Genomic DNA, 15,469 nt, shown 5'->3' with positions numbered 1-15,469 from the left:
AGCCCCGAGGTAATCTGACGGCAGGGAAGACTGCTTCGAAGTCATCTTCGGAGAGGGATAAAAAAGTCAGGGGAGTCTAGGGACTCGTCACGGCACCAAAAGTCAAAGAAGTCTTGGTCGAGGAGTCAGTCGAGACAGTCTTCGTTGAAGGCAGCGAAGAGGAGATGCCATAGATCTCCGCCTCCTTCTTCGTCTGATTCCTCTACCAAGGTTATCAGGTGCCCAACCAAAAAGTATTACCCTAGGAAATGGGATGCTTTCAAGAGTGAAGTGTTGCATATTTTCGAGAATGCGGCCTTGACCCCCCCCCTCGAAGGAAACGCGCAAAGGCCATGCCCCGGTCGCTCCTTCGGACGACTTAGGGATGTCAAAGACTACAATGGCAAAGCAGAGTGTCATACCGGCGCATCGCTCTCGGGCCAACGAGAAATCGTCGAGGCTATCTAGCGAGAACATAGCCCTTCTCCGATACTCTTTTTCGGAGGTAAATTGTCGATGGAGTCAAGCCTATCGACACATAAGTTGAAGGCACTGCCGCATAATTCGGCGCTATTGCCGAAATCTTCGTTGACACCATTGCCGAAGGCGCCATCAACGCAATTGCCCTGACAACGCTATTGTCGAAACCAGTGTCTGTGCCTTCGGCGGTCACTTCGACCATTTTGAAGCCTCTGCTTAGCCCGGAGAAGGTTTTTAAACCTATGCCGAGATAAGACTTTTAAGTCTGTCCTCAATTTATGAGGAAGAGCAAGCCTCTGAAGAGGATTCTCCCACCCCCCCCCCCTTTGGTTTGCCTTATGGCATGCAAAATGCTCCTGAGGAGCTTATTAATGAGGATTCCAAGATAGCTGATTTTACGATTGCCTCCAATTGGCTAGTGGTGTAGACACTTCGCCGGAGCTGGAATTCGGCAAACCTGATCCAGCTTAACATGTGGATTCTACATACAGGTCCCTCATGAATAGGGTCATTGAGTACATGGGCTGGAGCAGGAATTCTCCTGCCTATGAGCAAGAGGATATGACGGATATCCTGAACCAAGGCCCTCATAAGGACCCAGTATTACCTTTTCATACAGCCCTTCAGAGGAAGGTCATTCCAAACTGGGAAACTGCAGAATCTGGGTCTGCTGTAAACAGGAACCTTGCCAGAAAATATCGGCCTTCTAGTATTGATCCGGAGTATTTGACCAAGCACCCTACACCTGAAAGCTTGGTGGTTCATGCAGCCACATCAACCAGGCAGTCTGCCTACCCCTCTATTCGCCCGGATAGAGACAAGAGGGTTGATGCCTGGGCTTGTAAGATTTTCACATCTGGCAGTATGGCTTTGAAGTCTGCTAATGTTACTTGTACGCTTTCAAGATTTACTTTCACCCTGTGGGACTGTTACCATGGCGGTTGAGCACATTTTCTGAAGGCGAGGAAAGAGACGGCTTCCTGGCTATTGTGAAAGATGGAAAGGAGGCAAATGGGGGTGTCTCTCCAGTCAGGACTGGACACTGCTGACAGTATCAGCAGGTCCATGGATTCTAGCACCGTACTATGCAGGTTTGTGTGGTTGAGAAAGTCGTGGTTTGCACCGGATGTGCAGGCCATACTACTCAATATGTCCTTTGACGGCTCGGTTGTTCAACAGCAGGGTGGATGAGAATCTGTAGAAGCTGCAGACCTCCAAAGCGGCGGCTAAATCACTTAGCGTCTCCATACGTCAACCTCAACAACAACCCTATTCAAGCTCATCTTCCTGGACGGGTCGTCCTTTTTGTTTCTATTCTTCATTTGGAAAGGGAAGAGGACAAGCTGGACAAAGGGAACAGAAAAGATTTCCTCATGGTGGACGAGGAAGGGGTGCTAAATCAGCCACAGCAGCAGCGTCTTTACCCTCAGCCGCCGCCTAAGCCACTCTAAGGCCTTGACCCACAAGACCTCGGTGGGAGGCAGATTCTCTCAGCATCTGAACAAATGGAGGGGCATTACTTCAGATGCTCGGGCACTGGAAACAGTAGCTCAAGGTTACTGCCTTCCTTTACAAAAAAGGCCTCAAGAACATCCACTGGGAGCCAACTCTGTCAAAATTCCAGATCCGTTCCTTGTGCGGGAAATTTTAACCCTGCTAGAGAAAGGTGCAATAGAACATGTACTTATAGAGGAGAGGAACAAAGGTTGGTATTCCCCCTATTTTCTCATTGCAAAGAAGGACCGAGGATTGAGACCTTCAGGCTCTCCAACTCCAAGACTGGTTGGTATCATTGGACCTTCAGGATGCTTACATTCATGTGCCAATCCATCTCAGGCACAATAAGTACCTGTGGTTGGTGGTTCTTATCAGTTTTGAGTTCTGCTATTCAGGGTGACCTATGCCCTGAGGGTTTTCACCAAACTGATGGCGGTAGTGGCAGTCGAGTCTCAAGAGAGGGGGGGATTCACGTCTACCCCTACCCGGACAATTGATTGATTGAGGGCTCGTTCACCCAAACAGGCCCAGGAACATCTCAATCACCTGCCACTCCCTACACAGACTGGGCTTCTCCCTCAATTACAAGAAGTCCCATATGAGACCATTCCAAAGACTCCAATTCATCGGAGCAGTCCTGGATACTTACTCTGGGAAAGCCGTGCCTCCCGAGGTGAAGGCTCAATACATTCTGCAAATGGTTACAAAATTCCAGAATGCCAAGCATCTGCCGGCCTTCGATTTTCTGAGGTTGCTCGGCCTCATGGCATCCTGCATTTTTCTGGTGCCAGAAGCCCAATTGAGAATGAGATCCCTTCAGTGAGCCTTCAGGTCTCAGTGGTCCCAATTTTCAGGGAATACGTCAGACCAACTGCAAGTTCCGAGCAGAGTTGCTCAAGACCTTCTTTGGTGGGCTTGCAAAGACAACAGTCTCAAGGGAAAATCTTTTCGGCAACCATGGCTGGAGATAACGGTAGTGACGGACGCCTCACTCACAGTGTGGGGAGCACACACCAACAAACTGACAATCAACAGTCGTTGGTCTCCATCGGAGTCCAAACTACACAACCTTTTGGAGCTGAGGGTGATCAGACTAGCTGTTACACCTTTTCGCCGATGGCAGATTAGGCGGCATTGGTCCCTGTGTGGAGCTATGATTCAAGGAAACTCCGATCTAGCAAGAGAATCCTATGCCAGCTGTCTAGTTGTTTTACGTTGCCGTCAGGAACACGTGATCAGTCATCTGATCCCTCTTAAGGAACCTGGAACTCTGCTTCAACGCGTCGCATCTGCTGAATGTGATGCTCCGTAACTTTGCTACGATTCAGAACCTCAAACCCTGTTTTATCGACAGCTAGTCAACTATCTTTTTCTCACTAACACTCCTTTTTGTTATAGAATTGTATCTCGTCTTGGCCTGCTCACTTCCTCTCCTTCGTTCAGTCCAGGGAATTCCCTTCTCTCTTCAAGCAGGGCTCTCCATTTGATATTCCGCTCTAGTCAGAAGCTCCGCCTATCGGAAGTAAGTCCAATTCCTACATTTTGGTCTTTCTTTTCTTTGTTTAGAACCACCCTTGCTATTCTCCCTTTTTCAGTTGTTACCCTCTTCTTTGGAATACCACTCTTTCGATTGCCCGGGAATACCCATTCGAAGGATCTAGCTCCAGTCATCTCCAAAGTTAGTTCCGTACTTTCCTCATCAATTTACTCTTCATTCTGCTTTCCGTATACTTACCTGTTATTCTCGTCCTGTAGGTCTCTTTCCACTCGCCAATTAGAGAAGGGCCATCCTGTGAGACAACCAATCCTGACGTCCTTATAAGAAGGCTGATTCAAGATCTCCAGGGTTTTCTTCCCCAGAGGGTTTCCCTGGGGTCCGTGTTTCCCCTCACTGATTATTTTATGTTCGGTACTAGGGGGAACAGGGATTCCGGGGTGATTCTTCTCTTCTGCTGTTGCTGCTCTGAACACGTTGGCATCCGATCAGGTTAGTGTTTTTTCTAAATATCCTTTTTGGGAATTGATAACCTCAACAGAGTTACAACTGTTACACTAGCGCTGAAGGTCTTTATATTTCAAGACTTGATACATTTCGACAAGAGGATCAACTCTTCATTGGGTATAGCAGCCATAAATTGGCCCTGGCAGTAACTAAACAGACTATATCCAGATTAATAATTTTAGCAATTGGAGAATGTTAGCCTGGCGGCTAAAGAACCACCAGATGGGCTAAGAGCTAATTCCGCTAGGGGCATGGCAAATTCTGCGGTTCTGCAAAGGGATGTCCTGGTAAAAGATATCTGTGCAGCGGCCACCTGGTTGTCTATACATACATTCGTAAAGCATTCCTGTTTAGACTCCACCTCGTCTCAAGGAGGTCTTTTTGTAAAGGCTGTTCTTCATATGGTCCATGACCAAATTTATTTGTACTCCCTCCTCCAAAAATGTAAACACTGCTTTGGGAGTCTATCAAATGTGAGGAATACTTGGGAGGATACAATCCATTCAAAGAACAAGTTACTTACCCCTTGTAACCTTCTTTCGACTGGATGTTCCTCCCACATATTCCTCATCGCCCCTCCCAGCCTACCCCGCAGTACAATTTAGGAGTTTTGCACTCTGTGCTTTCTGAGAGCTTGTGGTTATGGGGTATGCCTGGTCAATCCCTCTGATAGATGGTAATGAAAAAGCAGAACTGAACCCAACGGGCGCGGCTCGAGCTATTTGTGCTGCTGGTGACGTCGACACACAACAGCAGCCCTTGAGGGACATCAACGCCACGACCTCTGGTGTGGAATTCTTTTTTTCCGAAGCAGGAAAACTGAAAGATACGTATATCAAAGATGAGGAATACGTTGAAGGAACATCCAGTCGAAAGAATGTTACCAGGGGTAAGTAACTTGTTCATCTACTGCATGCAGCCCCTGGTGGAAACAGAACAAGTAGAACAGAGAAAACTGACCTCTGGTAATCGCTCCAGAGAGAAATGGCAATAATATGAGATTTATTTATTTTATTTATAGGGTGTTTGTAAGGCGCCTGCGCAACAAATTGTTTTGAGGCACCACAAGACAAGAAAAGGGGGGGAATGAGGGAGAAGATAACAATAACGGTCCTACTAGGCCTTGTGACATTCGGATTGTGCAAGTGCAGTAACGAGAAGTGTGCGGGAGTGGGAGGAGACTGCCGGTAGGGCGAAGAAGTGAAGTGAAGTGATGGGAAGGGAAGAGAGTGCAAGAGCGAGGGGGTGGGTGGAGGAGTAGTTTAACCTGGATAGTTTTTGCCAATTGATTGGTTGTAAGATTTTTTGGAATTGTTCTGCCTGTGGATGCCGAATTTGTACTACCGCTATACTGTTTGTTCTACATTACATCAAGATCATTGGCCCCTCAGGCGCTTTTAATTGATGGGCAATTGTCATTTTGGCTGCAGTTAAAAGGTGAGTTATCAGTGTTGCTACTGAGCCTGACATTGGGCGACTCTGTTCCCAGTATCGCCTAGTCGTACACTTTCGGGGTCCAACCCTGTAATGTTCTTTACTCCTACGTCCCGTCCCCTTTCCTCCATACTTGTGGGACGGGACTGGAGAACTTCGTAAAAAGCATCACATTTTTCAAAAATGTGTCCTTCCCACTCTTTTTATGCACGGTACCACACGCGGCTGTAACCCTGTCCTCCTTAGCTACGCCCAGTGCATCGCCCATCAGTCCTTTTCTCCGCACGATCGGGACTGGACGCACTTGTATCTTTGGGAGCTTTTTTCCTTCTGGTGTCCTTCTCTCCTGCTCTGGCTTAGCGGTCACGTAGTAGTCAGTCTATGCCGTTTCAGTTAGATTTTCCTATTTGTTCTTCCTGAGATTGACACTTCGCTAGGGACGGATCCCCATCCTCTTTGTTTAGAGTGTTTGGGTCCGGACCACCGTTTGGACTCGTGCTTCTACTGCGATTCCCTTTCGGTCCAGGCGCTTCAATATCATCTGGAGCGGTGGGAGGAGGTGTTTCAGCGCACTCCTCCTCCGCATTTTCAAAGTTTCATGGACGAAAAGAAGAGACGCCCGGTAAGTTCTTTCGTTTTTAGAGCACACAAGCCGGGGGACTCCTTTCTGGGGTCTTCCCGGTCCGGGAGGAGCTTCAAAAGGTCCGTTACCGGGGTTTGCCCTGAGGTGCCTTCTATGCCTAAGAAGTGTACCATCGTTTTCTCAGAGGGCCTCCGTAAGGGGCCTATTAACACTGGATTACAATCATAGGCCCCTCCTGTGGGGGCTATTTGTGGTCCCAGTTCTACTGAGGCGGTGGGTACCGGAGCTTGCTTCGAGGTCTCCTTGTCTGGAGCTTCCCATACATACATCGGGGTACGCCCTGAGGCCTCTGTGGAGGCTTTCTGTACTGAGCTAAGGTTTGAGGCCCCTTGTGAGGGGGTTGTTACTGGACGCTGGTCCAAGGTTCCTCTGTTTGAGGCTAAGGTGACTGACAGTTCTGAGAGGCCTGTAAAGTTCTTGTCGGTGAGGTGTTGTACTCCTCATCGTTCCCGCTCGGGCGGTGACACCGGTTCTGTCGAGGGGGCACAGAGTGAGGTCTCCGACTGGAATTCCTCTGTTACCGGCGTGGCCGAGGTCCCTCCGTTGCAGGCTAATTTGGCTGATGGCATGTCTCAAACATCCTAGGACACACAGTACCGGTTCTGCCGAGGTTCCTTGTGTCAAGGCTAAAATGAAGACCCCTAACCCGCCTGTGGAGACCCATGCCTCACTCCCACATGTGTCGCAGTTCTCCTCAGGTGCTGACAAAATGGCGGCCATTCCTGACTGCGGCGGCCATTTTGGATTCCTCCCTTATACTTACGCCACCGGCTTTAGGTGCTGGGACAGGTTTTTCAGGTGAACATCATTTTCCTTGTGCGCATCCCTTTCGTCCAGTGTATGACTGTAACGCTCGGATGCCTTTACCGTACACCGTCTCGCTCCTTGCGGCATCTGGCCATTCCTGACTGCGGCGGCCATTTTGGATTCCTCCCTTATACTTACGCCACCGGCTTTAGGTGCTGGGACAGGTTTTTCAGGTGAACATCATTTTCCTTGTGCGCATCCCTTTCGTCCAGTGTATGACTGTAACGCTTGGATGCCTTTACCGCACAACGTCTCGCTCCTTGCGGCATCTGCACCCTTGATCTATGTTGATTTGAGTGGAGGAGGACCTTCTTGGCAGCCCTCTCCCTTACACCCCTGGAGCTACTGCACTCATGAGGCCCCCCCCCTGCCACGCCTAAACAGTCGGCGGAGGGCGCCTTTTTCGGAAAACTTCAAAGGCTTATCCACTCCGACCCCATGAAGGAGTATTTCCAAGGTTGGTTTAGGGAAATATATCCTCCAGTGGCTCCTGCGCCGTCGGTTCCAGTCGCAGCACCAGTGGTTCCGGCAGCTCAGCCTGTCCTGGCCGGCCTGTCTCCAGCTCTCCCTCCCTTGTCTCCAGTGGACAAATCTTCAGCAGGGCCTGATGCGACGCAGCCTGACCCGGATGTGTCGGATGACACACGGGGGGGGGGGGTGGGGGAGGTCGCATATCAGGACAGCGAGGACCGGCCCGCTCTGTTAGAGCCTTCCACGACCGCGTGCTGGACATGTCTCTGGATGTTCCAGTACCCGAGGCACCCGCTCCCCAGCAAGGGGTGCTTTCTGGGGTGTTCACCTTGTCTCCTCTGGAGTGTACCGGCTTGTTCTTCCAGAAGGACGTTTTGGCCAAGGACCGAAAGGTCTGGGATAAACCACACTCTGGACTGATAACAAAAAGATTGACGCTCGTTCTAGGCTTCATTCTTCGGAAGAGGTAGCCTTAGCGTCTTGTCCGCCCCCTTCCTCCACGGTGGTGGTGGCTGCCACGTTACAATCCAGACCAGCTTCAACATCCACTACAGCGGCAGCCCAGGTTCTGGCCAAAGAGGACAAGATTCTTGACTCTTTGCGGAGGAAGATCTTTGCTAATTCAGTCCTGCAGTTGCGTCAAGCGAACGCGGAGCTTGTGTTAGCTTGGGCAAATATGAAAATGTGGAAAGGTCTGTCGGAATTTGAGGAATTCATCCTCCCCGTGGATAAAGTAGAGGATTCTAAAGCAGGTTTTTCAGATGCCAGGGTCCTGGCGCAGGTTATGCTTGAGGCTGCGGCGCATCATGTAGACTCCTCGGCTCGGGCCTCATTCTTGGCGTGGACACCTCATCAGGCTTGGCTTCATGCCACAAAGTTTTCCAAAGAGGTGCAGGATAAAGTTCTGGACCTGCCTTTTGACGGCTAAGAGCTTTTCCATTCATCGACGGACATTGAACTGACCAAAACTAAGGACAGCACTCAGACCGCCAAATCCCTGTCCGTCTTGGTGAAACAGCCTTTCAGGGCGCAGAGGACGTCTTTGCAGCCTCGGCCTTCCTCTGGTTTTCGGGGGTTTCTGGATCGGAAGACGCGTAGAGTCGATACTCCAATAGGAAAATCCCGTCGGCGTCCGCAACGGGCCGGTTTTTCTCTGGCTCCTCGGCCTCCTCTTCAGGTTCTGGTGGTACAGCCACCGAAAAACCAGCCAAATGAGGATTTTCTGCGCTCGCACGAAACCCCGGTGGGAGGGCGCATTGTGTCTCACTGGGAGGCTTGGCACACGATCACCGAGGATCGGTGGGTCTGGTCAGTTGCTCTGGCGGGCTTCCACCTGCCCCTTCCCCCCCTACCTCACCCTTCAATCCTCCCTTCCAGCAGTCTGGGTCGCCCTCCCTCAGAGCCGAGATCCAGAAGCTTCAGGATCTCAGGGCAGTGGAACCCATTCCCCTAGGGGAGCGAGGGGAGGGCTTCTACTCCCGACTGTTTACGGTATCCAAACCCAACCAGGCTGGCCTGCGCACCATCCTAGACCTTTCCCAGTTCAATCTCTCTTCCTCAAGAGAAATTCAAGATGATCATCACTCCCTGTCAGATAAAGTCCTCTTTGCAGAAGGGCGACTGGCTCAGCGTGGTGGACTTTCAGGATGCTTATATGTATATCCTTATTTGGAGTCTGCATCGGAAATACCTACGGTTTTCCATGGGGGAGGAGCATTTTTCAGTTTGTGTGCTCCCGTTTGGCCTCAGCTCTGTACTGCGTGTCTTTACGAAGATGTCGGTCATCGCAGCTTATCTCTGGCTACAGGGTATCCATGTGTATCCGTATTTGGACGATTGGCTCCTGCGCAGTCATTGTCCTCTGGAAGCCTCGCATAACCTTCAGTCTCTCCTCCAGCTCCTGTTCCACCTTGGACTGTCAGTGAACTGGTGGAAATCCTCCATGGCGCTCTCTTAGGACTTGATTTTCCTGGGTTTTCGTTGAAACATGATCGACTGCAGAGTATACCTGACCAGGGACAGAATGGTGGATCTATTGGCCACGTGTCAGGTGTTTATGCGGTCGGAGAGCATGTCGGCCTGGTGGATCCAGAGGCTTCTGGATCTCATGGCCTCGTGTGTGCTTGCTCTTCCTCTTGCTCGTCTCAAGGTGAGGACGACGCAGATGGCTCTTCGGAGCTCTTGGTGCCAAGCAGTGGATCTAGACTCCAAAATGATCCTTGATCCATCCTTCATGCGGATAGAACTCCTGTGGTGGTCTTCTCTCAGCAATCTATCGGTGGGTGCGGCTTTTCAAGACCGCTGCCCGCTACTGACGGTCCCGACGGACTCCTTCCTTCTGGGTTGGGGTGCGACCTTGGATCTTCAGGTTTCCGATCTCTGGTCGCCGCAGGACAGACAGCTTCATATAAATCACTTGGAGCTCCTGGCGATATTTCTGGCGCTGAAAGCATTCAGGCCTGTCATAGTCAACAAAGTGGTCCATGTCCGCACGGACAATGTGGTGTCCATGTTTTATATCAACAAGCAGGGGGTACTAAGTCCCCTCCTCTTGTGGATCTTGCCATTCAGATTTGGGAATGGCATCTGGCTGGTGGCAGTACACATTCCGGGTAAGCTGAATGTTAGTGCAGATGCCCTCAGCCGATGAACAATGGTCCGCAAAGAGTGGGAACTGAACGCGGAGGTCCTCTTAGAGATTTTCCATTGTTGGGGCACTCAAGAAGTGGACCTCTTTGCGACATCGACAAACGGGAAGCTTCCCCTGTGTGCCTCCAGAAACGGGCTGGGAGCCTCCTCTCTGGGAGACGCTCTCGAGATTTCCTGGCACAACATGAGGGCCTATGCTTTTCCGCCTCTGCCCCTGATTATATCGGGTGCTTTGCAAGCTGAGGGGCACAGCGAATTGTTCAGCTTTTGATTTTCAGAGCTTCAGCATCTATCTGTGTGTGCACCGATCAGGCTTCTGATGGTTCCCAACCTGCTTCACCAGAGCTATCGGCAGTTGTGGCACCCCTCCCCACAATCGCTCAAATTGGCGGCATGGTGCCTGAGTTCAGATCCAGGCGCCTGGAAGCCCTCGCTGAGATCTCAGTATAAAAGTAAATGGCTACGGTTCTGCCACTGGTGTTTGGCTATGCAGCTCGACCCCAGGGAGGCTATGATCGACGCAGTTCTGCCCTTTGCCTCACGTCTGGCATTCATGTCTTGTCCTGCAGGACTTCTGTCGGCTATTGCCGCTGCCGTTTATCTGTCCACGGATCAGTGCTCTCTTTCACTGTCAAATCCAGTCATTAAAAGATACTTTGCGGGTCTCGGGCACCTTTACCCTCCTGTTCGCAAACCGCATCCAACGTGGGACCTGAATGTGGTTCTTATGGCCTTGTGCCATAAGCCCTTTGAGCCCTTGGCTACGGTAGACCTTAAGTACCTTTCGTGGAAAGTGTCTTCCTTGGTTGCTGTGACTTCGGCAAGGCGTGAGAGTGAGCTCCAGGCCTTGTCGGTAGAGCATCCCTTCCTGGTTTTTCAGAAGGATAGGTTGTCCTGAGGATAAATCCTTCCTTCCAAAAGTGGTCTCTGATTTTCATCTGAATCAGTCAATCTCCTTGCATGTCTTCTTCCCAAACCCAGCCTCAGGGGCGGAGAGGGTTTTGCATTGCCTAGACGTTAGAAGAGCTCTTACGTTCTATCTGGACAGAACATCTGAGTTTAGGAACTCTTCTCAGCTTCTGTTGACTTTCGGTAAACCGCAAGGTAAACCAGTCTCGAAAGCGACCATCTCCAGATGGATTGCTGCCTGTATTGCGGAGGCTTACACTGTTCATGGCCTTCAACCTCCAAAAGGGATAAGTGCTCATCTTGTACAGGGCAAGGCGGCTGCTGTTGCCTTCCAAAAGTATGTCCCCTGGGAGACCACCGCAAAAGCGGCTATGTGGCATTACTGTCCCCATCAGCTTTTTGTAGGCATTACTGTCTAGACCCGAGCTCCAGAGCTGATGCTCAGTTCGGTCAAGCTGTGCTAAAATACCTGTTTCAATAGGGAGTTTTCCATCCATCCGTAATTTCTGTGAGGAGTGCTTGACAATCTCCCATAAGTATGGAGGAAAGGGCAAGGGACATAGGAGTATAATAAAGTTAGTCACCATAGTGACTACCTTACTCCTAGTAAATAGTCCCCTTTCCTCCATACGCCCGCCTGCCGTCCCCTCTAAAAAGTTTCCTCTGTTATTGCTTAAAGGTCTCAGACCTGGCGATGGAAAAGGACTGATGGGCGATGCGCTGGACAGAGCTAAGGAGGGTGGGGTTACGGCTGTGTGCGGTACCCCGCGTAAAGAGGAAGGATACATTTTTGAAAAATGTGATTCTTTTTACAAAGTGCTACTGTCCCATAAGTATGGAGGAAAGGGGACTATGGACTAAGGTAGTCACTACAGTGAGTAACTTTATTAAACTTTCTGATCTAACTTCCAGAAGAGTTGGGCTTTGTCACATGACCATAATGAAGTGGAGGAACGAACCCATAGCTGAATAGCCTCTCCAACATGGTGGAGAATAAGAGGGGTTGATCTTGTGCAGCTTCTCTGGTGTTATATACCAACTGTAGCATAGTTGTAGTGTACATTCTTTGTCACACATCTGGAGTTACCAAAGGTGTGTGTCCAGATACGGTTCGACACCTCCATTACTTTCCCTAGGTCCTCTTCCCATTGTTTCAAGTCTTCTTTCATTGGCTGGTCGTGTTTGTCCAATAACTTGTGTAAAGAGTCGAAATTGTACCTGATTGAGTGTTAGACACTGTTAATTCTAGTGCCGCAGGCTCTCTACCCCTGTGTGTTGAAGTGTCTGGGTGGTATGCCCAATGTTGGGCATATTGAAATTGTTCTGCCTCTTGTATCTGGAATTTTTTGTTTTGTATTCCTCAAAAGTTAAGCGCTCGCGTAGCAGTAAGAGGCCACCCTCTTTCCATCTCTTAAATCCAGCTGTGTTTTTCTGTGGGGAGGAATCTGGATTGTTCCAAATTGGGGAGAAAGGTCAAAAATTGGATTTAATTACCCATCTACGTGCCGCCCTTCACCAGTAGTAAATGGTGCTTGCTGTGGAGCTTAATAATTTGATTTATGAATTCCGTCGTGCAATTCTTAAGTGAGGGAGATGTGGGAGGGGCATTGAGGACCAAGCTTCCTCAATCTGCTTCCATTTGGGAGCCTCCTCAACTGCGTTCCAGGTAAGCAGTTAGATATTTTCGCAGTTGTTGTTTCTGAAAATATCTGGAACCCATAAGCCCCATTTTTTTTTTATCCCTCGAAGCATACCTTTTTTGAAATACGGCCTCTTTTTTCTTTTACCATATGAATGCCGTTATCATCTTTTGACGTTGTTCCAGTTCTGTGTTTGGGATCTTAACCGGTAAAGCAAGGCACAGATAAAAAAAAAATATAGGGAGTACGTTCATTTTAATTGATGTGATCCTCTCCAACCATGAGATTGCCTGCTTCTTCCAGCGATCAAAGTCATCATATAAGTCTTTAAATATCTATGGGAAGTTACATTGGTAAGTTTGCAAGATTTTATTTAGAATTCTGGCCCCTAGATAATTTATAGAAGAGCTAACCCAGCCAATTGGACTAATCTTGGCAAACTCGTTACTGTTACCATGACCCCTAGAGTGTTAGATTCAGCATAATTTACTGCGAAACTCGACACACAGCCAAATTGTTACATTTCTACCATCAGGGTTTTTAGCGAGGCGTCAACCTTCCTTAACGTGAGTATCACATTGTGAACAATATTTTATAGATTTTACCTTTTAACTTGTATGCTCGGTATGTCATTATTTGTCCATATTCTTGAGGCAAACTGTTCCATGGTTAATACAAATATCAGGGGACCGAGGGGGCAGCCTTGTCTGTTTCCCCCTAATATTATTTTTGGTGTTAATATCCCATTGACTTATAACAGTGGAGGGCCATTGGTAATTGGCAAAAAAACTGTTTCCTGAAAGTCGAACCCAGTCCGTAATGATTCAATACAGCACCAATCAACCATGTTAAATGCTTTGAGCATCTAGGGAAAGGATATCCAGTTCAACTTTAGTGATGTGGCAATTTCAAGTTTCAGTACTCTCTGGATGTTATGCTGGGCGTTTGTTTTAAAAAAAAAAAAAAAACAGTTTGGTCTTGGTCCGTGAATATCCTTAATACTCCAATTAGTCTTTGGGCTAGAATTCTGGAGTACATTTTTGCATCATTATTCATGATAGTGATGGGTCTGTAAGCATTACAGTCACTGCTATTTCCCTTGCTTGGGAATGCGGACTGCGCGTGATTCTTCCATTGATGGGGTAACACAGCCTGTGATTGGGTATCAGTTAACCCCTTAAGTGCCAAGGGCGAGGTATCTCGTCCTTGGGATTACCTCCCTGTTGCCACCTGTTGGGTTAATGAAACCGAAAACGTTAGAAGGCATTGAATGGCGGAATACCAAAATCACCAAAAAAGACCTTGGCACTGGGGGGGAGGGAACCCATGGCAGTACAACTTCGTCATGTGGGGAACCAGAATGTGCGAATGTTTTGTAGAACAGGGCTGTGAAACAGTCATTGTCTGGAGACGTATTCTTGAGGGTTTTTATTGCCCCCTCAATCTCTTCCAGAAAGATGGGGTCCTCTAGGGTGTCCATTACACCTTTGGGCAGTCTGAGGTAAGCAGCGCTGGCCAAATAATCTAATTGTTCACTATCTGTGTTATGTCCTTACAATACACCGCGGAAATATTCAAATATTGCATCTAATTTTCCTTGTTGATCAAAGAGTAGTTAACAATCTTTTCCTTTTGATTGCTTGGCTGTTTTGCGAGAGGATTTTTTTAAGCTTGTATACTAGTATCTGTTTGCTTTTTTGCAATGGGCATAATAGAATTGTTTAGTTTTGGCTAGTGCACATGCCGATTTGTTGGCCAAGTTTAACTCCACTTGGGCCCTGGCTTCCTTTTTTAGTTTCCGCCAAACTTTCAGGGATGTTAATGTTAAAGGACATTTGTACCGCGCACTATCACCACCGGAGTGGTTCCCCGGCGCTTTTTTGCTTGGCTGTATGTCCCCTTTCCAGTTGTTTGACTGCATCTTCTAATTTGGTCTGATTTTGTTTATTGGTCCTAGTAAAGGATGCCGTGCAGATCATGATCTTCCCCTAATTACCGCTTTCATTCCATCTCAGGTTGTGCCCTGGGAGTAATCTGGTGTTGCATTTTCATTAAAATAGTTTGTGTTACTGAGAATTAACGGTGAGCCAGTATATACCTTCCCTGTGAATCCCTTCCAACTGAAATATTAGCAATTGACACTTCTCTACTCAGTAGAAGCGGAGCTTCCCTTTTATTCTCTCCACTGGTGGCAAATACTTACTTATGGTATCTTTTGTGCAGAAGCTGCCCATCATCCTTTCCCAGTATATGCGTCACTTGCAAGCAAACTGTCAGCCGACAGATCTAAGAGCCTGTACATAACATTTCCTCTTTGTTGGCGAGTTCAGGCCCTGCACATTCGAGGTGATCGTACACCACTCTTTTGCGCTCATCAGCGATCATGTCCTATACAATGCACAGTTTTGTGCTGCTGATGTGGCCTTAGCTTATCTATAGCAATCAACATCATGACACTAAAACTAAGCTGTTGCAACTTAGTGGTGTAAGATTGTCTAACTTCTGAGATTTCTATTCCCCCAATTGTTCTCCCCCTCCTGCCCTGCCCTACCCTCCAACATCCCATAATTATGAGTGAGAATTAGAATCACTCCAGAGACTCCCAGTAAGACTCCAAAAGCAAAGCCCAAACCATTAAGAATTGAACATAACCTTCTGGTCCCCATCAACTTTCACAATTCTTCATGACTGCACCCGTGATTTCAAATGTCTGTTATAGTGAAATCCTTTGCCAATGGAAGGAATAGAAAGAAAACCCAGCATACAATTGAACCAGCCTGGAAAACAGTAAGTCACGCGTGTCCACTTCTCCCATCTTTGTAAGCCAATCCCGTAGGCCCCCTCTGTTTCCCAGCATGAGATGGGGACGAGGGAGCACCGGAGGTGGGAGCTCCAGCATCCCCCCAGCTGCCTCCCCACGTCTGGGACAAGCAGGTGTTTGCCCTCCTTCATTGAACC

The 15,469-nt window shown here is 48.6% G+C and overlaps 1 protein-coding gene across 4 annotated transcripts in view; it reads left to right on the top strand.

Annotated features, from left to right (window-relative positions):
- The window catches only part of LPP (LIM domain containing preferred translocation partner in lipoma), a 1,982,563-nt gene that overhangs the window by 185,821 nt on the left and 1,781,273 nt on the right, over positions 1-15,469 (top strand). The window lies entirely within an intron of this gene.

Source organism: Ambystoma mexicanum, chromosome 10 (assembly GCF_040938575.1).
Source record: "Ambystoma mexicanum isolate Mex_15411 chromosome 10, UKY_AmexF1_1, whole genome shotgun sequence".
Classification (NCBI taxonomy): domain Eukaryota; kingdom Metazoa; phylum Chordata; class Amphibia; order Caudata; family Ambystomatidae; genus Ambystoma; species Ambystoma mexicanum.
Note: the sequence above shows the minus strand (reverse complement) of the source record. Positions and strands in the feature narration are given on the sequence as shown.